The sequence below is a fragment of the Chlorocebus sabaeus genome, chromosome 6 (genome assembly GCF_047675955.1).
Source record: "Chlorocebus sabaeus isolate Y175 chromosome 6, mChlSab1.0.hap1, whole genome shotgun sequence".
Taxonomy (NCBI): domain Eukaryota; kingdom Metazoa; phylum Chordata; class Mammalia; order Primates; family Cercopithecidae; genus Chlorocebus; species Chlorocebus sabaeus.
In genome coordinates this window covers 59,233,342-59,260,431 of record NC_132909.1, presented here as the reverse complement: position 1 = coordinate 59,260,431, position 27,090 = coordinate 59,233,342, and the positions used below count along the sequence as shown (strand labels likewise).

Sequence of the window (27,090 nt, the reverse complement as noted above, 5' to 3'; positions counted from 1 at the left end):
CAGTGTGTCCTTGGGGAAGTCACTTTCCCTCTCTGTGCCTTATTTTCCTCATTTGTAAAATAAGGCTGTTAAGAGAATTTTTTTTCTTTTTTAGAGATAGGATGTGACTCTGTCATCCAGGCTGCAGTGCAGTGGTGTGATCACAGTTCACTGCAGCCTCAAATTCCCTGGGCTGGGTTCAAGCAATCTTCCCACCTCGGCCTCCCAAGTAGCTGAGACTACAAGTGCATGCCACCATGCTTGGCTAATTTTTTAGTAGAGATGGGGGAGGTCTCACTATGTTGCCCAGGCTGGTCTTGAACTCCTGGCCCCAGGTGATCCTCCCGCCTCGGCCTCCCAAAGGGCTGGGATTACAGGCATGAGCCACCTCGCTGGGCCCCTGTTGGGAGGATTAAATGAACAATTGTGGGTAAACTGGTATTTACTAAGCCTTTATTATGTACTGGGCACAGGGCTGAATCTGGTCCTCAAATTCTCAAAATAAGCCAATCAATATCAGCAAGATGTTCATCCCCATTTTAGGGAGGGGGTCACTGAGGCCCCTGGGAACGAGGTAAATTCACTTAATACCGTCATTGTGTGCCTGGACCAGTCCAGTACCCTCTGCTGTCACCCCCACAGTCTGTCCTCCCCACAGCAGCCACCAGAGGATGCCTGTGAGCACCAGGATCAGGTCCTGTCCCTCCTCTACCTACAACCCTCCATGGTTCCCACCTCCCTCAGGGTCAAAGCCCAAGTCCTCTCCGTGGTCCATATGACCTGCCCCATCCTGTCCCTGCCCTCCCTTCTTCCCTCTCTCCCCGCTAACTCTGTCTGCTCCAGCCACACGGGCCTCCTTGCTGTTACTACAACATGCCAGGCATGGTCCTGCCCCAGGGCCTTTGCACAGACTGTGTCTTCTGCCCAAGATGCCCTTCCACCTCCCCTTAGACAAACTGGCTGTGCCTCCTCCATCTGGCCTCAACTCAAATGGCATCCAGGACACCCCTTCCCCAACTAAAGGTCCTCCTGCTGTAGTGTCTGCCCCGGCCCCATTCTTGTGAACATAACAGACACACACACACACATATTGCAATAATTCTGTATGTGACTTTGCAGGCATCTCTGTTCCCCGCTCAACTGCAGGGAGGGAGATGCTTCTGTCCTAGCCTTCTTGGGGCCTCCAGCACCCCACATCAGAGGGCATGGCTCATAATTGGCACCGAAGGGCCGGGTGCAATAGCTCACGCCTGTAATCCCAGCACTTTGGGAGGCCGAGGCAGGCGGATCACCTAAGGTCAGGAGTTTGAGACCAGCCTGACCAACATGGTGAAACCCCATCTCTACTAAAAATACAAAAATTAGCTGGGTGTGGTGGCAAGCGCCTGTAATCCCGTCTACTCCTGCTGAAGCAGGAGAATTGCTTGAATCTGTGAGGTGAAGGTTGCAGTAAGCCAAGATCATGCCACTGCACTCTAGCCTGGATGACAACAGCGAGACTCCATCTAAAAAAATAAATAAATAAATCTCTATCAGTATGGATTTGTACAGATTAATGTTATACTTTGGTTTCTTTTTTTTTTTTTTTTTTTTTTTTTTTCCCCGAGACGGAGTCTCACTCTGTCGCCCAGGCTGGAGTACAGTGGCCGGATCTCAGCTCACTGCAAGCTCCGCCTCCCGGGTTTACGCCATTCTCCTGCCTCAGCCTCCCGAGTAGCTGGGACTACAGGCGCCTGCCACCTCGCCTGGCTAATTTTTTGTAGTTTTTAGTAGAGACGGGGTTTCACTGTGTTAGCCAGGATGGTCTCAATCTCCTGACCTCGTGATCCACCTGTCTCGGCCTCCCAAAGTGCTGGGATTACAAGCTTGAGCCACCATGCCCGGCCTATACTTTAGTTTCTAATTCAATTCTGTGTATACGTGCACACATTTATATATATATATCCTCAACAACAGCAAACATTAGAGAAATATTTGTGATGTACTTGCAAACGAATTTTACTGGGCAACAAATATGTAAAGAGTTCCTACAAATCAATAAGAAAAGATCAACTGAAAAAATATGCAAAGGATATGAACACATAACCACAGAAAATACTTAATAGAAATAAAAATGGACTTTAAATCTGTGAGAAAATGGCCAGGCACAGTGCCTCGCACCTGTAATCCCAGCACTTTGGGAGGCTAAGTTAGGAGGACTGCTTGAGCTCAGGAGTTTGAGACCAGCCTGGGCAACATGGTGAAACCCTGTCTCCACAAAAAATACAGGGATTAGCCAGGGTATAGTGGCTCATGACTGTAGTCCCAGCTGCTCGGTAGGCTGACGCAGGAGAATCACTTAAACTCGGGAGGCGGAGGTTACAGTGAGTTGAGATCACGCCATTACACTCCAGCCTGGGCAACAGAGAGAGACCCTGTCTCAAAAATAAATAATAAAAAATAGATGAGTAAATTAATTAAAATATATGAGAAAATGTTCACCCTGATTCACAGGAAGGTAAATTCAAGTTAAAACTACAATAAGGCGGGGTGTGGTGGTTCACACCTATAATCCCAGCACTTTGGAAGACTTGACACAGGAAAACTGCTTGAGGCAAGGAGCTGAATACCAGCCAGGGCAACATAGTGAGATCGTGGCTCTATAAATATGGGGTGTGGTGGCTCACACCTGTAATCCCAGCACTTTGGGAGGCCGAGGCAGGTGGATCACCTGAGGTCAGGAATTTGAGACCAGCCTGATTAACATGGTGAAACCCCGTCTCTGCTAAAAACACAAAAATTATCCAGGTGTGGTGTTAGACACCTGTAATCCCAGCTACTCGTAAGGCTGAGGCAGGAGAATCGCTTGAACCCGGGAGGTGGAGGTTGCAGTGAGCTGAGATTGCACCACTGCACTCCATCCAGCCTGGGCAGAGGAGACTCCATCAAAAAAAAGAAAAAAGAATATTCAGTGCCACCTAGTTTGTAGTGGCAAAAGACTGGAAATAAATAGAATAAGCATTGAGAGGCACTTTTCTTTTTTTTTTCTTTTCTTTTCTTTTTTTTTTTTTTTTTTGAGACAGAGTCTCGCTCTGTCGCCCAGGCTGGAGTGCAGTGGCGCCATCTCCACTCACTGCAAGCTCTGCCTCCCGGGTTCACACCATTCTCCTGCCTCAGCCTCCCGTGTAGCTGGGACTACAGGCGTCCACCACCTCGCCCGGCTAATTTTTTTATTTTTAGTAGAGATGGGGTTCACCGTGTTAGCCAGGATGGTCTCGATCTCCTGACCTTGTGATCCGCCTGTCTCGGCCTCCCAAAGTGCTGAGATTACAGACTTGAGCCACCACGCCCGGTCTCTTTTTTTTGTAAGTGATACATCCGTGCAATAAATCGCTGCAGCATTTAAACGCGCTTGAGTATTAGCCATTCTGATGGGTAACCCTCTGAAATTTAAGTAATGAACGGCCGCGATGCCTGCGGTTGTCACTAGAGGGAAGCACATGACCATGAAAACTTCTTCCATGACCGTCTCAAATTATTGAAGGGTTTTATCCTGTGAGTTTCATTCTTCGGTTTCTTTCTTTTCTCTTTGATTTACCCCATGCATTTCTATCCGTTTTCTTTTTTTTTTTTTTTTTTTTTTTTTTTTTTTTTTGCGACGGAGTCTCACTCTGTCTCCCAGGCTGGAGTGCAGTGGCGTGATCTTGGCTCATTGCAACCCCCACCTCCTCAGTTCAAGCAATTCTCCTACCTCAGCCTCCCAAGTAGCTGGGATTACAGGTGCACACTACCACGCCTAGCTTATATATATATATACTTTTTTTTTTTTTTGAGATGGAATGTCGCTCTGTCACCCAGGCTGGAGTGCAGTGGTGCGATCTCGGCTCACTGCAAGCTCCGCCTCCCAGGTTCATGCTATTCTTCTGCCTCAGCCTCCCAAGTAGCTGGGACTACAGGTGCCCGCCACCACGCCCGGCTAATTTTTTTTTGTATTTTTAGTAGAGACGGGGTTTCACCGTGTTAGCCAGGATGGTCTCGATCTCCTGACCTTGTGATCTGCCCGCCTTGGCCTCCCAAAGCACTGGGATTACAGGCGTGAGCCACTGTGCCCGGCTCACGCCTGACTGATTTTTGTATTTTCACTAGAGGCAGGATTTGGTCACGTTGTGCAGGCTGGTCACAAACTCCTGACCTCAGGTGATCCGCCAGCCTCGGGCTCCCAAAGTGCTGAGATTACAGGCATCAGCCACCGCGCACAGCATATGTATTTATATATTTAGTTTAGATGGGGTATTGCTTTGTAGCCCAGACTGGAGTGCAGTGGCGTGATCATGGCTCACTGAAGCCTTGACCTCCTGGGCTCAAGAGGTCCGCCTCAGCCTCCAGAGTGGCTGTGACTACAGGCTTGTGCCACCTCGCCCGGTTAATTTTTGTTTTGGGTTTTTGTTTATGTTTTCTTTAGATACAAGGTTTTGCCATGTTGCCCAGGCTGGTCTCAAACTCCTGACCTCAAGTGATCCCCCTGCCTCAGCCTCCCAAAGTGCTGGCATTACAGGTGCGAGCCACCGTGCCCAGCCCCATATTAATTGTTTTGTTTTGTTTTTTTAAGATGGAGTCTGGCTCTGTCGCCCAGGCTGGAGTACAGTGGCACAATCTCGGCTTGCTGAAACCTCCATCTCCCAGGTTCAAGCAATTCTTCTGCCTCAGCCTCCCAAGTAGTTGGGACTACATGTGTGCACCACCACACCTGGCTAATTTTTATATTTTTTAGTACAGACGAGGTTTCACTGTGTTGCCCAGACTGGTCTCGAACTCCTGACCTCAAGTGATCCACCCGCCTTGGCCTCCCAAAGTGCTGGGATTACAGGTGTGAGCCACTGCACCCAGTCCTGTATTAACTTTTGATAGACATTCAACCTACAAATAGGAAAGTGTATCTAGTATAAATGTACAGCTCAAAAATTGTCCCAAACCAAACACATTTATGATTTGTGTAATCAGGTTCCTGAACTCATCAAGAAAAATGATATTTCTCCTTCCCCCACCACCCTCATAGTCACCCTGATTCTCCCCCTTGGTCTCGAACTTTCCCATGGTTAAGCACCAGCCCGATTTCTCTCTTCATAAATTAGTACAGGGCACAGTGGCTCACATCTCTAATCCCAGCACTTTGGGAGGCTGAAGCAGGAGGATCACTTGAGGCCAGGAGTTAAAGATCAACCTGGGCAACACAGGGAGACCCCAAAACATAAACATATGTTTATCTCAAATAACAAAATAAATTAATCAGTACTGCCCACTGTGAACTCCGTGTACACTAAATCACCATAATGACAGGCCTTTTGTCCTCAACATAAAGCTTGTAAGATTCATCTGTGTTGTTAAAAGTTTTTGTAGGTTGAGTGTCAACACATTTTTTCTTGTAAAAGGCCATATCATAAATATTTTAGGCTTTGTGGACCAGGCAGTCCCTATTGCAGCTACTCACCTCTCTCCCTGTAGTCAATGGGCAGCCATAGATTATATGTAAGTGAGTGGGTGTGGTCGTGTGTACCAATAAAACTTTATGTATAAAAATAAGTGGTGGGCTGTGTATTAATCAGGCTTCTCAAACAGAACAAATGCGGGGTGTTTGTGTGTGAGAGAGAGACAGAGAGAGTGATTTTAATGAATTGTTGGGCATGGTGGCTCACACCTATAATCCCAGCACTTTGGGAGGCTGAGGCAGGAGGATCTCTTGAGCCCAAGAGTTTGAGACCAGACTGGCCAACATGGTATCCCCATCTCTACAAAACAGATAGATAGATAGATAGATAGATAGATAGATAGATAGATAGATAGATAGATAGATAAAATAAAATAAAATAAAATAAAATAAAATAAATTTGCCAGTTATGGTTGTACACACCTGTAGTCCCAGCTAGTTGGGAAGCTGAGGCAGAGTTGAACCCAGAAGCTCAAGGCTGCAGTGAGCTGTGATCACTGCACTCGAGCCTGGGAGACAGCATGAGATCCCATCTCAAAAAAAAAAAAAAAAAAAGAAAGCAAGAAAAGAAAAAGTAAACAAAATTGGTTCACTTGATTTGGGGGCCAGCCAGTCCAAAATTTATAGAACAGGGTAGCAGCTAGACATTAAGGTAAGAGTCAGTGTTGCAGGCTGGGCACAGTGGCTCACGCCTGCAATCCCAGCACTTCGGGAGGCTGAGGCGGGCAGATCACCTGAGGTCAGGAGTTCAACACCAGCCTGGCCAACATGGCAAAACCCCGTCTCTACTAAAAATAGAAAAATTAACTGGGTGGCTGAGGCACAAGAATCGTTTGAACCGGGGAGGTGGAGGTTGCAGTGAGCCGAGATTGCACCACTGAACTCCACCCTGGGCAACAGAGTAGGTCCCTGTCCCCCCCTCCAAAAAAAAAGAAAAGAAAAAAAAAAAAAAAAAAAAAAGAGAGTCAGTGTTGCAGCCTTGGGTCCAAAAACTGTAGGGCATTCCCTGCAGGCTGGAAACGATGACCTTTTTTTTTTTTTTTTTTTGATGGAGTCTTGCTCTATCGCCCAGGCTGGAGTGCAGTGGCACGATCTCTGCTCACTGCAAGCTCCGCCTCCCGGGCTCAAGTGATTCTCCAGCTCAGCCTCCCGAGTAGCTGAGACTACAGGCACCCACCGCCACGCCTGGCTAATTGTTTTGTATTTTAGTAGAGACGGGGTTTCACTGTGTTGCCCAGGCTGGTCTCAAACTCCTGAGCTCAGGCAATCGCCCGCCTCGGCCTCCCAAAGTGCTGGGATTACTCTGTGAGCCACCATGCCTGGGAAAACGAGGATTTTTATGTTCCGGTCTTGAGGCAGAATTCCTTCTTCTCTGGGAAACCCTGAATGTTGCTCTTACATCCTTCAACTGATTGGACGAGGCCCACCCACATTACAGAGGGTCATTTCCTTCACTTAAAGGCAACTGACTCTAGACATTTACCACATCTGCAGAATACCTTCAGAGCAACATGCAGATACCTGTTGGAGCAAACAACCAGTTAGTATGGTCTCTCCCCGAAGCCCCATGCAATCAACCATCACAGACTGGATCTGATCCCGGGCCGTGGTTTGACAGTTCCAGTGTTCACGTGCTCTTTGGCTTACGATGGGACCATGTCCTGATAAACTCATCATATGTTAAAAATATCATAAGTCGGCCGGGCATGGTGGCTCATGCCTGTAATCCCAGCACTTTGGGAGACTGAGACGGGTAGATTACCTGAGCTCGGGAGTTCGAGACCACCCCAGGCAACATAGTGAAACCCTGCCTCTCCTAAAATACAAAAAATTAGCCAGGCGTGGTGGTGTGCACCTATAGTCCCAGTTACTCAGGAGGCTGAACCGGGAGAATCTCTTGAACCTGGGAGACAGAGGTTACAGTGAGTCGAGATCGTGCCACTGCACTCTAGCCGGGGCAACAGAGTGAGACTCCATCTCAAAAAAAAAAAAAAACGTAACTCAAAAATGCATTTAAGCCAGGTGCAGTGGCTCATACCTATAATCCCAGCATTTTGGGATGCTGAGGTGGGAGGGTCACTTGAGGCCAGGAGTTCATGAGCAGCCTGAATAACATAATAAAATCCCATCTTGGCTGGGCACAGTGGCTCATGTCTGTAATTGCAGCACTTTGGGGGGCCGAGGCGGGCGGATCACCTGAGGTCAGGAGTTTGAGACCAGCCTGGCCAACGTGGTGAAACCCCGTCTCTACTAAAAATACAAAAATTAGCCAGGCGTGGTGGTGCACACCTGTAATCCAGGTTACTCAGGAGGCTGAAGCAGGATAATCACTTGAACCCCAGAGGCAGAGGCTGCAGTGAGCCAGGATCGCCCTGCTTCACTCCAGCCTGGGCGACAGAGCAAGACTCTATTTTTTTTTTTTTGAGATGGAGTCTCTCTCTGTCGCCCTGCCTGGAGTGCAGTGGCCGGATCTCAGCTCACTGCAAGCTCCGCCTCCCGGGTTCACGTCATTCTCCTGCCTCAGCCTCCCGAGTAGCTGGGACTACAGGCGCCCGCCACCTCGCCCGGCTAGTTTTTTTGTATTTTTTAGTAGAGACGGGGTTTCACCGTGTTAGCCAGGATGGTCTCGATCTCCTGACCTTGTGATCCGCCCGTCTCGGCCTCCCAAAGTGCTGGGATTACAGGCTTGAGCCACCCTGCCTGGCCTTCTATTTTTAAAGAAACGAAAAAGAAAAAACATATGTTGGAATCATCGGTTTTCGTTTCCTGGGCCTTCCTTGACAAAGTAGCACAGCAGGAGGGGCTCAAACTACAGAAATGTATTTCCTGACGGTTCTGGGGGCTGGAAGTTCAAATTCAGCGTTGATTCCTTCTGAGGGCTGGCAGGGAGAGTCTGTCCCACCCTTCTCTGTTCTTAACCTGTAAGATGACGCCTTCATGTACACGCGACGGTTTCCCTAAGTGCATGTCTGTGTCCAAATTTTCCCTCTTTTTATAAGGACACCAGTCAGGCTGGATTAGGATCTGGACTAATGGCCTCATTTTATTTTGATTCCCTCTGTAAAGACCCTGCCTCCTAATAAAGTCACCTTCTGAGGTCCTGGGGGTTAGGACTTCAACATATGAATTTGGGGGGCAGCACAATTCAGTGTTTAATCACCCTGTTGTCCATGTCAGTTTTGTTTTTTGTTTTTTGTTTGTTGTTTGTTTTTTTTCATTGCTGTTTCCACCCATTCTAGTGTGGATGTTCATTTCAATTAGTTCCAGTTCTGGGCTCTTACAAATAAAACTGCTATGAACATTTCCATGCATGTCTTTCAGTACATAGATGTGCCCTTCCTTCCTTCCTTCCTTCCTTCCTTCCTTCCTTCCTTCCTTCCTTCCTTCCTTCCTTCCTTCCTTCCTTCCTCTCTCTCCTTCTTTCCTTCCTTTCTCTCTCTCTCTCCTTCCTTCCTTCCTTTCTCTCTCTCTCTCCTTCCTTCCTTTCTCTCTCTCTCTCCTTCCTTCCTCCTTCCTTCTTCCTTCCTCTCTCTCTCCTTCCTTCCTTCCTTTATCTCTCTCTCTCCTTCCTTCCTTTCTCTCTCTCTCTCCTTCCTTCCTTTCTCTCTCTCTCCTTCCTTCCTTTTCCTTCCTTCTTTCCTTCCTTCCTTCCTCTCTCTCCTTCCTTCCTTTCTCTCTCTCTCTTTACTTCCTTCCTTTCTCTCTCTCTCCTTCCTTCCTTTTCCTTCCTTCTTTCCTTCCTTCCTTTCTCTCTCTCTCCTTCCTTCCTCTCTCTCTCTTTCCTTCCTTCCTTTTTTCTTTCTCTCTCTCTTTCCTTCTTTCCTTTCTTTCTTTCTCTCCTTTCTTTCTTTCCTTTCTTTCTTTTCTCTCCTTTTCTTTTCTTTTTCCTTCCTTCCTTCCTTCCTTCCTTCCTTCCTTCCTTCCTTCCCTCTCTCTGTCTCTGTCTTCTTTTTTGAAATAGGGTCTTGCTCTGTTGCCCAGGCTGGGGTACACTGGTATGACCATGGTTCATTGTAGCCTCAAACCTGGGGGTTCAAGTTATCCTCCCTCCTCAGCCTCCCCTCAGCCTCCCGAGTAGCTGAGACCACAGGCATGTGCCACCGTGCCCAGCTGAGACCACAGGCATGTGCCACCATGCCTGGCTAATTTTTTTCTTTTTTTTTTGTAGAGCTGGGGTCTCACTCGCTATGTTGCCCAGGCTGGTCTGGAACCCCTGGTCTCAAGCAATCCTCCCTCTGGCCTCAGCCTCCCAAAGTGCTGGGATGATAGGCGTGAGCCACTGCACCCAGCCAAATGTCCCCTTTTCATTAGGACACTGGCTTTTGGACTAGGGTCCCACCCTACTCGGCGATGATGTCATCTTAACTAACTCCATCTGCAAAGACATTATTTCCAAATAAGGTCACCTTCTGAGGTCCTGGATGTTAGGACTTCACCATATGAATTTAGGGAGGCGCAGTCCAACTCACAACCACCCTGTTGTCAATGTAGGGGGTTCTTTTACTTTTTCTTTTTTTGTTTTTTTTGAGACGGATTCTCGCTCTGTCGCCCAGGCTGGAGTGCAGTGGCCGGATCTCAGCTCACTGCAATCTCTGCCTCCCCGGTTCAAGCCATTCTCCTGCCTCAGCCTCCTGAGTAGCTGGGATTACAGGTGCCCGCCACCACGCCTGGCTAATTTTTGTATTTTTAGTAGAGACAGGGCTTCTCCATGTTGGCTTGGCTGGTCTCGAACTCCTCACCTTGTTATCCACCCACCTCAGCCTCCCAAAGTGCTGGGATGACAGGCATGAGCCCGGCCAGGGAGTTCTTTTTCATTGTATCCGTTCTCGTGCAGATTTTCATTAAGTTGGTACAATCTGGGGCTTTTATGAATGAAGTGGCTATGAACATTTCCATGTATGTCTTTTGCTATATAGATGTGCCCTTCCTTTTTTTTTTTTTTTTCTCTTTTTTTTTTGAGACAGGGTCTCGATCTGTCACCCAGACTAGAGTGCAGTGGCTCAGTCACAGCTCAATGTAGCTTCAACTTCCCAGGCTCAAGCAATCCTCCCACCCCAGCCTCCTGAGTAGCTGGGAGTACAAACACTTGCCATGCATGGCCAATTTTCTTCCCTTCCCTCCCCTCCCCTCCCCTCCCCTCCCCTCCCCTCCCCTCCCCTCCCCTCCCCTCCCCTCCCCTCCCCTCCCCTCCCTTCCCCTCCCCTCCCCTCCCCTCCCCTCCCCTCCCCTCCCTTCCCCTCCCCTCCCCTCCCTTTCCTTTCCCTTCCCTTCCCTTCCCTTCTCTTTTCTTGTTTTAGACATGGGGTATCTCTATGTTACCCAGGCTGGTCTCGAACTCCTGGGCTCAAGTGATCCTCCAGCTCTGGCCTCCCAACGTGCTGGGGTTACAGGCGTGAGCCACTGCACCCAGCCCAAGCATTGTCGATAGGGATACATACAACATAGGTGAAGTTCCTGCACACAGTAGGACCACAGAGACGCTATCATCATTTGTGACTGGCGCAGGGAATCAGGCAATGAATTGCCCATCAGAGAAGGCAAGGAATAGAACAGAGGGAAGAGAGAGAGATTAAAGGTTAAAAGCCCTGGGCGCCGTGACTTACGTCTGTAATCCCAGCACTTTGGGAGGCCGAGGCAGGCAGATCACCTGAGGTCAGGAGTTGAAGACCAGCCTGGCCAATATGGTGAAACCCTGTCTCTATTAAAAATACAACAATTAGCTGGGCGTGGTGGCAGGTGCCTGTAGTCCCGGCTACTCGGGAGGCTGAGGCAGGACAATCGCTTGAACCCAGGAGGTGGAGGCTGCAGTGAGCCAAGATTGTACCACTGCACTCCAGCCTGGCTGACAGAATGAGACTCCATCTCAAAAAAAAAAAAAAAAAAGGCTGGAGGGAGCTGTGTGTTGCCTGGCAGGTGCATGGGGGGCAGACATCCCTCCTACCCACCTGTTTCCCCGCAGTTCTGTGCCAGTGGGGTCAGCGGGGACATCAGGAGAAGGGGCTGCTGGTGGGTTCAGTTGCTTTCGGCGTGCTGGGGACAGGTGGCTGCAGGGAGAGTGAGTGAACTGTGAGGTGGACCAATACGAGGGCCACCTTGTGGGGTAGTCTGGGGGGTATCTGGGTTCAGGGAGCCTCCACAGCCCCGTCCAGGGGACAGCAGGCAGCCAGGCCCAGAGCTGGGGGTTTGGGGAATCCAGCTACTCTCTCATCCAGTCCCAGCTACTGCCGCTGGCCAAGGCCGTGACCTTTCTCCCAGATCCTGGAGCTGAGTAACAGTTACTGGAAAAATAAGTCGGCCATCTGGGGGTGGCCACAGCCCCATCCTGTTGGGTCCCCAGCCTGGCTGCTAGAAGTGAGGGTGCCAGGGCTGGGCTGTCTGTCCTATACAGCAGTACCATAGCCACCGATGTGACCAGGCCAGGTACCTCCTCCCCGTCACAATCTATCCCCGCCATGCCGTACTTCCCCCAGTGCAGGAGCCTGAAGTGACAACCCCACTCCCATACCCGGACACCCAGGAAAGCCTGACGGGTGGGTGGAGAAACAGTCCTGGGCATCCCTAGCAGCCCTGAATGTTTCCTCTGGCCCTGGTCTCAGAGACGCCCATGTCTGGGAAAAGCAAGTCAGCAACTCGGCCCAAAAGGAGCCTTTGACAGTGAAAAGGGCTGCATTTGAATTTTAGCTCTGTCACATTTTTTTTTTTTTTTTTTTTTTTGCAGGGTGACTCTGAGCGGGTCACTCCTTTTCTCTGAGCCTCAGTTTCCCCCTCTGGAAAAATGGGAATAATGGAGCACCCTCCTGGCCGGTTTCGCGATGCTCAAATGCAATACGGTTGTGCTAAGCGCAGAGCGTGGTCCTGAGGGGGCAGTCATTATACATGAACGGTTCAGCCCTCAGTTGCCAAAGTATGTTCAAGGCACCCGCTGCGGGTCCAGCTCTGTCCTAGACACAGGAGATCCAGCAGCAAACAAAAGTGACACAGACACCTGTCCTTCTCAAGGGGTTGGGACTCCAGGGAGAGACGCAAACCGTGAATTAAAATGTTAATGTCCAAGAAGGATGAATGCTACAGAGAAATGAAACTATCATTAGATCTTATTATTGTTGTGACTGTTACTGTTGACGCCAAGTTGATCGTGATTATAGCCCCGATTCCAGCTTCCACAGGTATCAGGGGCATGCAATTATTTAGCGCTAACTGCGTACCAGACACCAAACACCTATAGCCCCACAAATTCGTTTCCCAGAAGAGAAACCAAAGTCTCAGGTCTGTCCAAGGTTGTGAGCCAGTTGTGTAGGGCAAGCCTGGAAGTGGATCTGCCAGATGGCATGATTCCCAGACCTGCCCCCACCTCCCAGGGAGAGCTGGCATCCTCCCAGCTGGACCTGACCCCCCTTGGAGCTTCCCCAACCTGGGGATACAACAGGGCCCCCACGGGGAGAGAGGCAGCCAGGGCAGGCAGTGGGACAGAGCGAGGAGGGAGCAGAGTGTCTGCCACCCGCCCCCACGGCTGCCTGGGAAACGCCAGGGCCTAATCCTGGCTCAAGAGGACACGTTGTACCAGAGATTATATAAACCGACCTCTCCCTTTGTTTGTTTAATTCTTTCAGGCTTTTCCACTCATCCTTCTCTCTTTAATCGCTCTGCCAGTGGGGCCAGGGGTGGGGTGCTCCGGGCTAGGCCTCCTCCAGGAGGGAGGGGACTGCAGACTCAGCACCCCCCACTCTGGCCACACCCCTACCTGGTTTCCCAGCCACCCTCCCCCTGCTTCTCCCCCCACCAGACACACCAAGTCCTGCCAGTGGCAGGGGCATGGGGCTGGACAGGCTTGGCCAGTGGAGTGAGTCTGAGAGGCCAAGGCCAAGGGCACTGAGTCAGGCTCAGACTCTGCTGGGCCCCTGGGATGTGGCTTCTCCACTCAGCACTCAGCTTCCTCTTCCAAAAAAATGGGATCCCTGTGGTCCCAACCCCCAGGTTGTTGAGAACACGCCCATGCGAGGAGTGAGCGTGGCCCATGGTGGATGCCGCGTGAGAGCTGCTGCCTGTTCCCAGCCCACACTGCAGACACCCGGGCAACAGTTTCGCCCTCAGACTGGTCCTGGAGCACCATGACTGGTGGCCAATCGGGCCTCCCAGATGTCCATAATACCCAGTGGGTGCTCTGATGTGGAAGGCTGGGCACCATCACCCAGACAGGGCAACCAGGGGTGTCTGGCTCTGTGCCCACCCACCACTGACTCCGAGCCAGGCCCTGGCCCTCACCAAGATCCAGTATTTCCGTCTGTGTCCTGGAGAGGCCAACACAAACCTCCCACCATCAGGGCAGTCCACCCACAGAGGGGCCTGGGTTCCCCTCCGGACCCCTCCTTTACCACCTCTGCCACCTGTGCTGCTTGGTTGCTCTGTGCCTCAGTTTCCCCATCTGTAAAGTGGAGATCATCATAGCAGTCAGACCTCCCAAGAGAATTAATCATGTTAATCCTTATAATGTATTTATTCTTAATTTATATTACTTTATTTTTTTGTAGAGATGGGGTTTTCCCATGTTGCCCAAGCTGGTCTTGAACTCCTGGGTTCACGTGATCCACCTGCCTCAGCCTCTCAAAGTGCTGGGGTTACAGGCATGAGCCACTGCACCTGGCTATGCATTTTAGAACAGGCCCTGACATACATTAACAGGAAAGTATCTGCTGGGCCGGGCGCGGTGGCTCACGCCTGTAATCCCACCACTTCAGGAGGCCGAGGCAGGTGGATCACCTAAGGTCAGGAGTTCGAGACCAGCCTAACCAATATGGTGAAACCCCATCTCTACTAAAAATACAAAAATTAGCTGGGCATGGTGGTGTGAACCTGTAGTCCCAGCTACTCGGGAGGCTGAGACAGAAGAATTGCTTGAACCCAGGAGGAGGAGTGAGCTGAGATCACACCACTACACTCCAACCTGGGCGACGAAGTGAGACTCAGTCTAAAAAAGAAAAAAATAATAAAAATTAGGCCGGGCGCAGTGGCTCACGCCTGTAATCCCAGCACTTTGGGAGGCTAAGGCGGGCGGATCACGAGGTCAGGAGATGGAGACCATCCTGGCTAACACGGTGAAACCCTGTCTCTACTAAAGATACAAAAAAACTAGCCGGGCGAGGTGGCGGCGCCTGTAGTCCCAGCTACTCAGGAGGCTGAGGCAGGAGAATGGCGTGAACCCAGGAGGCGGAGCTTGCAGTGAGCCGAGATCACGCCACTGCACTCCAGCCTGGACGACAGAGCAAGATTGTGTCTCAAAAAAAAATAAAATAAATTAATTAATTAAAAATTAAAAAAAAAATAAGAAAGAAACCAGGCCCATTGCACACATGGGAAATGGATGTCGATGTTCCCAAAGCAAGTCAGAGGCAGGGCTGGGAGCTGAGAAACCAGGCTGGGAACCTCCCACCCAGCACCCCCATGGAGCCCAGTAGAGGGAGGCTGGGGGCGGGGGACAGAGAACTGAGGTCACGGTGCCAGGTCCCCAGGGGCCCAGACTCACGTTCCTGCCTGACGGCCGCAAGCTCCCAAACATCCCACTCCGAGCCTCTGCTTCCCTTCTCTGTAAGACAAGCCCCGGGGTGGCACAGGGTGGGTGGGGTGCCGGGGTGTCCGGCCACTCCCAGCCCTTTACATAACCTGCGGCACGGCAGGAAATCAAAGTGCCAACAACTGCCTCCTCAGTAACCGACGGGCTCCCTCTGTAACAGACTTCCTGTCTTTACCCACCCACCTTGGGTACCAGCTGCCTGCCCCCTACCTCCAGTGGCAGAGGCATCCCATCCCTGATCCCAGGGCTTCCTCCCCAAGGAAGGGCCCCCGTACCCTAGGCTGCTCCACCATCCCACCCTGAGTGTCCACCAGCTCTGGCCTCAGTTCCCCCATCCAGATATGTCCCTGGGCTGCCAGGACCATCACCCTGCTTCTTTCGGCCATTGGCTGGGAGACTGTGTACTGGCTGCCCCCAAACTGAGGCTGGAGGTCAGAGGGCAAAGGGCAAAGGCCAAGGAATTCCTTTTTTTTTTTTTTTTTTTTTTCTGAGACAGAGTCTCACTCTGTTGTCCAGGCTGGAGTGCAGTGGCACTATCTTGGCTCACTGCAACCTCCGCCTCCCAAGTTCAAGCAATTCTCCTGCCTCAGCCTTCCTAATAGCTGGGATTACAGGCATGCGCCACCACGCCTGGCTAATTTTTTTTTTTTTGTATTTTTAGTAGAGACGGGGTTTCACCATGTTGGCCAGGCTGTTCTTGAACTCCTGACCTCAACTGATTTGCCTGCCTCAGCCTCCCAAAGTGTTAGGATTACAGGTGTGAGCCACCACGCCTGGCTAGAATTCCCTTTTCTAATTAATTTATTTTATTAATTAATTTATTTATTTTGAGACAGGGTATCACTCTGTTACCCAGGCTGGAGTGCAGTGGTGCCATCTTGGGTCACTGCAACCTCTGCCCCCCAGGTTCAAGCAATTCTCCTGACTCAGCCTCCTGAGTAGCTGGGATTACAGGTGTGCATCACCACGCCCGGCTAACTTTTGTATATTTAGTAGAGACGGGGTTTCACCATGTTGGCCAGGCTGGTCTCGAACTCCTGGCCTCAGGTTATCCACCCGCTTTGGCCTCCCAAAGTGCTGGGATTACAAGCACCAGCCACCGCACCCAGCCAGAATTCCATTTTTAGAGCGAGAAAAGCAGGAGTTGCCTCTCATCTTGAGGGAGGGAGACTCTGGTTCTTCAGGACTTTTCAAAGCTGTGGGTAGGGGGTGGAGGGTGTCCCCGCAATGGTGCAAAGAGGAGACCCCAGTTCTGCCCTGGAAGGGAGTGTGGGCCTGTGGGGAAGGTCTCTGGGGCAAACTTAGTGACAGTCACAGTCATATGACTGTCCCCATTTTATAGATAGGGAAACTGAGGCATTAAGCAAGGCCGCCATCTGCCCAAGGTCCCATGGTCTGTAAGTGGCAGAGCCGAGATTTGAACCTCTGAAGACATGACTGCCGGGATGTGGGTGGAGGGGTCAGGCAATGGGCCCTCTGTGGGCTCTGCAGGACTGGAAATCACAACATGTCTGCACAGACGTGGGCGACTCGCTTCCGTGCCGTGACCCCTGCCAGGCATGTTAGTGGCTCCTCTTGGACAGATGGAGAAACTGAGGCTCAGAAAACAGGAGCAGCTTGGGCAAGTTCATTCATGGGATACGGTGAGAGAGGCTGGGCCGGGGAAATACCCTCAGCCGGGAGGACTCCAGAACCTGTAGGCAGCATCGCCACCCTTCATATCGCCCACCTTGTGAGGGCCTAGCACCCCAGGCCTCAGTTTCTCCATCTGTGGAGGGATAGATGCTGGAAGGCTGTGACTGCGACCTCAGAGGCTGGCTCCCTGGGGCTCCGCCAGGCCGGGCATGAGGGCCTGGAGTGTGAGGGCAGGCTCTGGAGAGCCGGGTGATGCTTGTGCCCACACCCACAGTGCCAGGCCCACGGGGCAGAGGGGCTGGGGTAGACTCTTCTGCCATGCTCTGTGGTCTCCTTCCCCTACTGGGCAGGGCCAAGCTTGGTTCCACGTCTTCATCCAAAGCTGCATAGCACACCAGCGGGAAAACCAGGACCAGCTCAGCCAGCCTCCAAAGTCCAGCTCTTTCCACAGTATCCAGAGGGTTTCAGAGAACTCAGGGCACCAGCTTCCCGGCCTGGAGCCCCAAGGCCCATGGGCAAAGGGCTGAGCCTCAGTTTCCCTGTCTACTCCACAGGGGCCATCATCCACCTGCTCATTGCTCTGTGTCTTTTTTTTTTTTTTTTTTGAGACAGAGTCTTGCTCTGTCACCCAGGCTGGAGTGCAGTGGCGTGATCTCAGCTCGCTGCAACCTCCCCCTCCCAGGTTCAAGCGACTCTCCTGCCTCAGCCCCCCAGGTAGCTGGGATTACAGGCACCCACCACCACGCCCGGCTAATTTTTGTATTTTTAATAGAGACAGAGTTTCGCCATGTTGGCCAGGCTGGTCTCAAACTCCTGACCTCGGGTGATCTTCCCGCCTTGGCCTCCCAAAGTGCTTCACTTTTAAGAACATATAACGTGTCCAGTGAGGGAGAAACACTGGGTAGCTGTCCTGCCCCATGGATCGCCAAACCCAGGAAGTGTGACCAGCTGTCTATGCCTCATCCCTCTTTCTGCTGGGCTTCTCCTCCCTACCTGTGCGGAAGATTGAAAGGGAGGGTTCTAGGGGTGAGCCCAAACAGACCCTGAACCACATCCTGAGCAAGCCCCACCTCCTGGGAGGGCTGCAGGAGGGGTTGGGGGCTTGAATCAGCAGAAACAGAAGCAGCAGCCTCCACACTTGGGATGTGAGTCCCACCACGGTGCCCTGCACGGCCTGGGTGCGAGTGTGAGGGGACCTAGAAGCCTGCGTGTTGCATGTGGCCATGGATCCCTGGGACAGACCCCTGCCTTTCTCAGCCTCAGTTTCCCTATCTGTAAAATGGGACAGGCCAGGCACGGTGGCTCATGCCTGTAATCCCAGCACTTTGGGAGGCCGAGGCGGGCGGATCACGAGGTCAGGAGATCGAGACCATCCTGGCTAACGTGGTGCAACCTCATCTCTACTAAAAATACAAAAAATTAGCCAGGTGTGGTGGCGGGCACCTGTAGTCCCACTTGCTGGGGAGGCTGAGGCAGGAGAATGGCGTGAACCCGGGAGGTGGAGCTTGCAGAGAGCCGAGATTGCGCCACTCACTCCAGCCTGGGCGACAGGGTGAGACTCCGTCTCAAAAAAAAAAAAAAAAAACAAAGAACACTGTCTTTGGGGGCTGTGTGTGAAGAGGTGGCAAGGATAATCAATCCAGGCGAGCCATGGGGGGCTGAACCAAGGAGGCTATCCCTGCATCCAATCCAGACGCACTGATCAGGCGCCTACCATGCCCTCTTGTCGAACCCAGGGCAACCTGGAGAGGTGGGTACAGGGGTTGCCAGGCAGAGGACAGAGAGCCCAGGGGCAGGACAGAGACACTGAAGTAGAGGGAGCCTCAGTTGGCCTTGGACTCAATGTGCGACTGTGAGCTGGTGCCTCAGTTTACATATCTGTAAAATGGGGTGAGAAGTGGCTATGTCAGGAGTCATAAGATTGGACTCATCTGTGAAAGTGCCTGGCACATGGTAGGTGCACAATAAACCTGTCATTGTCCTCATCTCCCAACACTGTAACGAGGATATTTATTTATTTATTTATTTATTTATTTATTTATTTATTTCAAAACAAGAGTCTCACTCTGTCACCCAGGCTGGAGTGCAGTGGCATGATCTTGGGTCACTGTAATCTCTGCCTCCTGGGTTCAAGCTATTTTCCTGCCTCAGCCTCCCAAGTAGCTGGTACGACAGGAACCCGCCACTGCACCCAGCTAATTTTTGTATTTTTAGTAGAGACGGGGTTTCACCTTGTTGGCCAGGTTGGTATCGAACTCCTGACCTCAGGTGATCCACCCGCCTTGGCCTCCCAAAGTGCTAGGATTACCGGCATGGTCACCGCACCGGGCCATGAGGTTAAATGAAGCCTGCCCTATACTCAGGACACTGAGGTGGGAGGATCACTTGAGCCCATGAATTTGAGGCTGTAGGAAGCTATGATCGCATCACTACACTCCAGCCCAGGTGACAGAGCAAAATCCTGTCTGTACAAAAATTAAAAAATTAGTTAGGCGGGTGGTGCATTCCTGCACTCCTAGCTCCTTGGGAGGCTGAGTCGGGAGGATGTCTTGAACCCAGGAGTTCAAGGCTGAAGTGAGCCATGATTGCACCACTGCACTCCAGCCAGGGCAAGAGAGTGAAACCCTGTCTCTAAAACAGGCCAGGCGCGGTGGCTCACACCTGTAATTCCAGCACTTTGGGAGGCCGAGGCGGGCAGATCACCTGAGGTCAGGAGTTCAAGACAGCCTGGCCAACATGGCAAAACCTCATCTCTACTAAAAAGACAAAAATTAGCCTGTAATCCCAGCTACTCAGGAGGCTGAGGTAGGAGGATTGTTTGAACCCAGGAGGCAGAGGTTGCAGCAAGCCGAGATCATGCCACTGCACTCCACCCTGGGCGACAGAGTGAGACTCTGTCTCAAATAAATAAATAAATAAATAAATAAATAAATAAATAAATATTAAAATTAAAACATTAAAAAAATGTAATAAAAAGCCAGCCCTCTAAAGGACTGGCCCATTGTAGCAAGTGAATAAATGTATGTTGAGTAAATAACAAAAATAATGACGCAGCTCCTTCCATGGGCATGATGTCTTCCCGTTTCCAAAGCTGCTAGCTTTCTGCAGCTGGGTTCTCAGCACTGTGGACATCTGAGCCAGATCGGCATGGCATGTGTGTGCTGGGGAATGTGCTGTGCATGGCGGGAGGTTGCGTAACATCCCTGCCTCCACCTACTGCATGCTAGCAGCAACTCCCCCCGCCCACCCACCCGCCCCTGTCCCAGTCATAACAACCAAATATGTCCCCAGACATTACCAAGTGTCCCCTGGGGGGCAGAATTACCCCGCTGAGAATCACTGCCCAGCGTGGTGGTGACTGTTCAAAGTTCTCGTTTAGCAGAACAGAATAAAGGCTCAGAGAGGGGCAGGTCTAGTGCAGGGTCACACAGCACAGTGGGGTGGAGCTAGCTCCTGCGCTGGGCATGACTCCGGGCACAGCCAAGCAGGGGTGGAGGCCAATAGCTCTGGCCATGCCAGGGTTCCAGGGACTGCCAGCAGGGGCTCAGGACATGCCACTGTTGCAAAATCTGAGGGCGGCATGCCGGCAAGCCTGAGCAGTTGCCACGGCCTCAGCCCCGCGGGCACCGCCAGGAAAGAAAAATGCAACTCACACCTGAGCACCGGGACAACCGGTGGAACCCCAGGCGTGGGACGGCTACCGGAAAGCAGGGCCCAATCAGACACGGCTTCCTTGCTGTGTGGCCTATCAGAAGATGGCTGCATATGTCCTGGCCAATGAGAATGTCCCAGTGAGGAAGGCCACGCCCCCCAAGTGAAGTCCATTGGCCCCATGAAACGGCTTTGATCCTAAAATTTCTTCTTCACTCTGTTGGTTGCAGACGCAGGTCAGCTGATGCTTCCTGATGCGTGGGCACTGAGGGTCGATCTGGGAGAGCAACCTTCTCAGAGGTGTGCCCCCAGACTGTTACCAACTAACCAGAGCCAGGATTCTCCTTAACATTTCGATGCCACTTATTATCCCTTTATGTATTTATTTATTAAACAGAGACAGGGGTCTCGCTATGTTGCCCAGGCTGGTCTCAAACTCCTGGCCTCAAGTGGAATTCTCACCTTGGCCTCAAATTCCCAAAGCGCTGGAATTATGGGTGTAAGCCACCACGACCGGCCTCATTTAACATTTATTGAGGCCTGGCGCGGTGGCTCATGCCTGTAATCCTAGCACTTTGGGAGGCCGAAGCAGGCGGATCACGAGGTCAGGACATCGAGACCATCCTGGCTAACACGGTGAAACCCCATCTCTACTAAAAATACAAAAAAAATTAGCCGGGCATGGTGGCGGGCACCTGTAGTCCCAGCTACTCAGGAGGCTGAGGCAGGAGAATGGCATGAACCTAGGAGGCAGAACTTGCAGTGAGCCGAGATTGCGCCACTGCACTCCAGCCTGGGCGACAGAGTGAGACTCCGTCTCAAAAGCAAAAAAACAAAAAAACAAAACCAAAAACAATTTATTGAGCCTCTGTTATGTGCTAGTCACTGAGGATGTGAAGATGAACAAGGCGGATGTAGAATGTAGAGTAACAGCCACCTTGGAGGAAGGGCCTTCCAGGCAGAGGGAACAGCCCATGCAAGCAGCCTGGGGCAGGACGGCACCTGATGTGTTGGAGGAACAGCAAGGAGGCCCTGTGGCTGCAGCGGAGGGAGGAGAGGGAGAGAGGGAGGAGGTGAGGGCAGGGAGGGACAGGGAAGGTCAGGCAGGGCTTTGTGGCCCTCAGGGAGGACTCTGTTGCCTGGAGGACGGTGAGGAGCCATGGAGGGCTTTAGGCAGTGGAGATATGTGATGTGGGACTGGAGCCAGATCCTTTCCCTCTCTGAGCCTCAGTCTCCTCATCCGTCAAACAGGGGAGTGAGAATGCCTACCTGGGGGCCCGATGCCGAGGGGAGGGAAGGACCCCGCACAGTGGCCGGCACACGGCAGGAACATGGCTCCCACCAAGGTCCAGCCCCGTCATAGCCCACCTGGGCCTGTGACATCCCCTCGGCCCGGATGCTCCCACTCCCACCCTCACCCCTGCAAGGCCTGTCCTACCTGAAGCAGCCAGAGGGTGCCTGTGAGCACCTGAGTCAGGGTCCAACCCTCCTCTGCCCGCAGCCCTCCATGGCTCCCACCTCCATCAGGATCAAAGCCCAAGTCCTCCTTGTAGCCTAGGAAGCCCGGCACAACCTGTTCTGTCCCCTCCCTGCCCTCCCCTCCCCGCTTACTCCCTGTCGCTCACTGTGCTCCAGCCACACAGGCCTCCTCGCTGTTCCTCCACGCCAGGCATCAGCCTGTCCCAGGGCCTTTGCACAGACCTGGAACGCTCTTCCCCCCACGCTCCCCATGGCTTCTCCCTTGCCTCCTTCAATTCTCAGCTTCTCAAAATTGCACCCGTGGCGGGCATGGTAGTTCACGCCTGTAATCCCAACACTTTGGGAGGCTGAGGGGGATGGAGCACCTGAGGTCAGGAGTTTGAGGCCAGCCTGGCCAACATGGCGAAACCCCGTCTCTACTAAAAACACAAAAAATAGGCCGGGCGCGGTGGCTCAAGCCTGTAATCCCAGCACTTTGGGAGGCCGAGACGGGCGGATCACGAGGTCAGGAGATCGAGACCATCCTGGCTAACGCGGTGAAACCCCGTCTCTACTAAAAAAAATACAAAAAAACTAGCCGGGCGAGGTGATAGGCGCCTGTAGTCCCGGCTACTCGGGAGGCTGAGCCAGGAGAATGGCGTAAACCCGGGAGCTTGCAGTGAGCTGAGATCCGGCCACCGCACTCCAGCCTGGGCGACAGAGCCAGACTCCGTCTCAAAAAAAAAAAAAAAAAAAAAAAAAACCACAAAAAATTAGCCGGGTGTGGTGGCGGGGGCCTATAATCCAGCTACTTGGGAGGCTGAGGCAGAATTGCTTAAACCCAGGAGGCGGAGGTTACAGTGAACTGACATTGCACCATTGTGCTCCAGCAGCCTGGGTGAGAGAACGAGACTCTGTCTTAAAAAAAAAAAAAAAAAAAAAAAATTGCACCCTTAAGCCTGCTCCACCCGCCTCCCTCTTTTCCTGGCCTCCTTTTCCTCAGTAGGACTCGCAGCATGCTGTCCACTTTCCCTCTGTGTCCTGGTCACTGCCTGTGCCCCCATCTGATTATCAGAACCATGAGGGCAAGAACTTTGTTTTGTTCTTAGTAGCAGTAACCTCAGAACCCAGAACAGGGCCTGGCACACAGCGGGTGCCCAATAAATGTGGGTACATGAGTTGTTGAGAGGCGGTTGTTATTATCCTTATCCCCTCCGTGTTCCAGATCAGTCCCTGTCCCCCTTTTTGCCCTCCTTCTCCCACTCTAGCCACCCTCCCCAGCCCTGGGGGAGCCCCAGAGGTCCTTTGGGTGGGAGAGGGAAGAGCAGGTAGGACCAGCCACCTCCAGCAGCCTTCAGCCCCTCATCACACCGGCAGCCTAGCAGGAGTCTCGGTGATTTTCTTCTTCAATCAGAGGAGGGGTTGTAAGCCCGGCAGTGGCCACACCTGTGTAGGGGGAACTTCATGCCACAAGGTTGCCTGAGCTCGGTTCTGGCCAAGGGCTGTCCTGTGGGATGGCTTCCCTGGAGATGGTGGGGATGGGTCTATGTGGGTGGGTGCAGAAATGCCACGGGGTCCCGACCTCCCACTCAGCCTGTAAACCCAGCTCAGACCATCTTGGTGGGGGTGGTAGGCAAGGCCCCGGTGAGCCCCCTCTTTCCCTATTTCTGGCCCAGGGTCCCCGCCTTTAGCTCTGGACTCGCCACCAGCAAAACCCCAAAACTCCGCGAGGTTTTCAACGATGAACAGATGGTCACAGGCGGTGGGGATGGGGGCCGAGCCGAGTCTGAGAGGACCCAGGGTCTCTGGAGCAGTCCTGCTGCCCTCCCAGTGAGGAAACTGAGGCAGGGAGCCCCCCTCCATGCCCCTGTGCCTGGGGCTGGGAAGCCGGTGCCATCCTCGGAAGATCCCCGGAGCGGCCACGTCATAGCTGGCGAGGGCAGCTCCGGGGAGGGCGAGGACCGGGCCCATTGCCATGTCAAATTCCTCCCGGAGCGGTGGGGGAAGAAGGAGACGGAGTGCTTTTTTTGTCTTCCCTTCATCCTCACCCCCCCTCCCCAACTCCACAACAGAATCAAAAGGAGGAGAGAGAGAGCTGTCGGCAGGAAGAAGGAACTGGAGCCAAGCCGAGGCTGGGCTCACCCTGAAAAATCACACTCTGGGCGGGAAGAGAGGACAGAGGCTCTTCCACCCCCTTCCCAGCATTTTGCAAAAGCGGAAAGGGGGTGGCCCGCTCAAAGGGCATCAGATGCGGCCTTCACGGCCCGCAGCTGGCAGCTGCCACCTCTCCCACGAGTGGCTCGACAGGCTTTCTACCTCCAGACCCTAGCTTGGCCGTCCTCTCCTCCTGGGATGCCTTTCTCGTCTACCTCAGTCTCCTTCCAGCCACCACCTGGGATCTGGACTTCAAGCCCCATGGACCTACAGGGCCAAGAAGAGTCGTGTTGCAGCCTAAGGCCAAAATAAACCCCAAAATCAGTAATACGTAATCGATCTTTTTGTTTGTTTGTTTTTTCTTCTTTATTTTTTTTTTTTTTTTTTTTTTTTGAGACAGAGTCTCGCCCTGTCGCCCAGGCTGGAGTGCAGTGGCACAATCTCGGCTCACTGCAAGCTCCGCCTCCCAGGTTCACGCCATTCTCCTGCCTCAGCCTCCCGAGTAGCTGGGACTTCAGGCGCCCGCCACCTCGCCTGGCTAGTTTTTTTGTATTTTTAGTAGAGACGGGGTTTCACCGTGTTAGCCAGGATGGACTCGATCTCCTGACCTTGTGATCTGCCCATCTCGGCCTCCCAAAGTGCTAGGATTACAGGCGTGAGCCACTGCGCCTGGTGTGCAATCAATCTTTATTTAAATATTGATATTTCATTCCTTCTGGATCTTCTGCAATCACTTTTATCCTTAGAAAGTTTGTGTTAAGGCCGGGCGCGGTGGCTCAAGCCTGTAATCCCAGCACTTTGGGAGGCCGAGAGGGGCGGATCACGAGGTCAGGAGATCGAGACCATCCTGGCTAACACGGTGAAACCCCGTCTCTACTAAAAACACAAAAAACTAGCCGGGCGTGGTGGCGGCGCCTGTAATCCCAGCTACTCGGGAGGCTGAGACAGGAGAATGGCGTGAACCCGGGAGGCGGAGCTTGCAGTGAGCTGAGATCCGGCCACTGCACTCCAGCCTGGGCGACAGAGCGAGACTCCGTCACAAAAAAAAAAAAAAAGAAAGTTTGTGTTAAAATATGAGTTATCAGTTGGGTAAGGTGGCCTCACCCACCCAGCACCCAGTGTCAACCCAGCATTTTGGGAGGCCAAGGCAGGAGGATCGCTTGAGGCCAGGAGTTCAAGACTAGCCTGGGCAACATAGCAAGACCCCATGTCTACAAAAATTTAAAAATTAGGCCGGGCGCAGTGACTCACGCCTGTCATCCCACCACTTTGGGAGGCCGAGGCAGGAAGATCACTTGAGGTCAGGGGTTTGAGACCAGCCTGGCCAACATGGCGAAACCCTGTCTCTACTAAAAGTACAAAAATTAGCCAGGTATCGTGGCGGGCGCCTGTAATCCCAGCTACTCAGGAGGCAGGAGAATAGCTTGAACCCAGAGGCGGAGTTTGCAGTGAGCCAAGATTGCGCTGCTGCAATTCCAGCCTGGGAGACAGAGAGAGACTCCATCTCAAAAAAAAAAAAAAAAACAAAAGAGAGAGAAAAAAAATAAAAGAAAAGAATACCAGGGAGGGGAAAGGGCTATGCGTGTCTGAACTCTGGCCCAGCCTGTGGAGCTGCGCAGGGACGGAGGGGCCCCAGGCACAGTGGGGCCGGTTGGACTAACCTGGTCATCAGTCTTTGCTCCAGGAGCTTCAGCAATGAGTTTTCAGGGAAGGCACGGCTGCCTGGGTTCCTTCCTAGTGCCAGAGCCCGCTCTCGGGGGCATGACCCTAGCAGATCCGGCCATGCCAGCGGTCCCATTGTGTGACACTGGGTAACCCATTTCCTTCATCTGACGCCTCCTCTATCCAACGAGGTAATAAGGGCTCCCCTGCCTGGCCTGGGGCTGTCTGTGCATGAAATGGGATAATTGCCGGAACCCACGGCCTGACTACCTAAGCTGTTATTAAGGCTGCAGACCTACCTGTGGGCCTCAATTTCCTCATCTATAAAATGGGCTCATACCTGCTGCTGTTAACCTCTCAGGGCTCTGGAGGATCAAGGGGCACTGAGGATGCCTTGCAGAAGAAACGTCTGAAGGCCGAGCAAATTCTGCAAAAGTGGCCACAGTGGCTTTTCTTGTGAGGTTGCTTTACCCCACCCTCAATTTGTATAACGTCCCTTGCAAAAGTGTGGAGAAAGAAGAAAAAATATAACAAACAAACAAACAAAAAACAGCCAACGCAGCCATTGTTGCAATTTTTTTTTTTTGAAACAGAGTGTCGCTGTGCTGCCCAGGCTGGAGTGCAGTGGCCAGATCTCGGCTCACTGCAAGCTCCGCCTCCCGAGTTCAAGCAATTCTCTTGCCTCAGCCTTCCAAGTAGCTGGAATTACAAGTGCGTGCCACCACGCCCAGCTAATTTTCGTGGGTTTTTTTTTTTAGTAGAGAGGGGGTTTCACCATGTTGGTCAGGCTGGTCTCGAATTCCTGACCTCAGGTGATCCACCTGCCTTGGCTTCCCAAAGTGCTGGGATTACAGGTGTGAGCCACTGTGCCTGGCCTACTGTTGCAATTTTAACCTCTTTTCTCCTGTTCCTGAACCTCATCCGTCAGTTTCTTTTCTTTTCTTTTTTTTTTTTTTTTTGAGACGGAATCTTGCTCTGTCGCTCGGGCTGGAGAGCAGTGGTGCAATCTCAGCTCACTGCAACCTCCACCTCCTGGGTTCAAGCTATTCTCCTGCCTCAGCCTCCCAAGTAGCTGGGACTACAGGCGCATACCACCATGCCCAGCTAATTTTTGTGTTTTTAGTAGAGACGGGGTTTCACCATGTTGGCCAGGCTGGTCTTGAACTCCTGACCTCAGGTGATCCACCCGCCTCGGCCTCCCAGAATGCTGGGATTACAGGCATAAGCCACTGCACCCGGCCATCCCTCACTTTCTTTTCCTGCCCTTTTTTGCTGCTAAGAGATAGAAGGTAGAGCCATTGGACCTGAAGATGGTCTTTGTGAGTCAACTTGCCCAAATTCAAATCCCAGACTTAACGTTGGCTATGTGGCATTGAGAAAGTGCCTCAACTTCTCTGTGCCTCAACTTCCTCATCTGTAGACTGGGAATGATACTATTAGGTTGGTGCCAAAGTAATTGCAGTTTTGGTCAGGCATAGTGGCTCACGCCTGTAATCCTAGCACTTTGAGAGGCCGAGGT

At 52.2% G+C, this 27,090-nt stretch overlaps 1 long non-coding RNA gene across 1 annotated transcript; it reads right to left on the bottom strand.

The window, feature by feature from the left end:
- Window positions 1–410: 410 nt before the first annotated feature.
- Window positions 411–15,059, bottom strand: LOC103233678 (uncharacterized). Its single transcript, XR_497478.3, has 3 exons — window positions 14,964–15,059; window positions 11,389–11,487; window positions 411–1,484 (listed from the first exon to the last, which is right to left on the bottom strand). It is a non-coding gene; the product is annotated as an uncharacterized lncRNA (long non-coding RNA).
- Window positions 15,060–27,090: the final 12,031 nt, after the last annotated feature.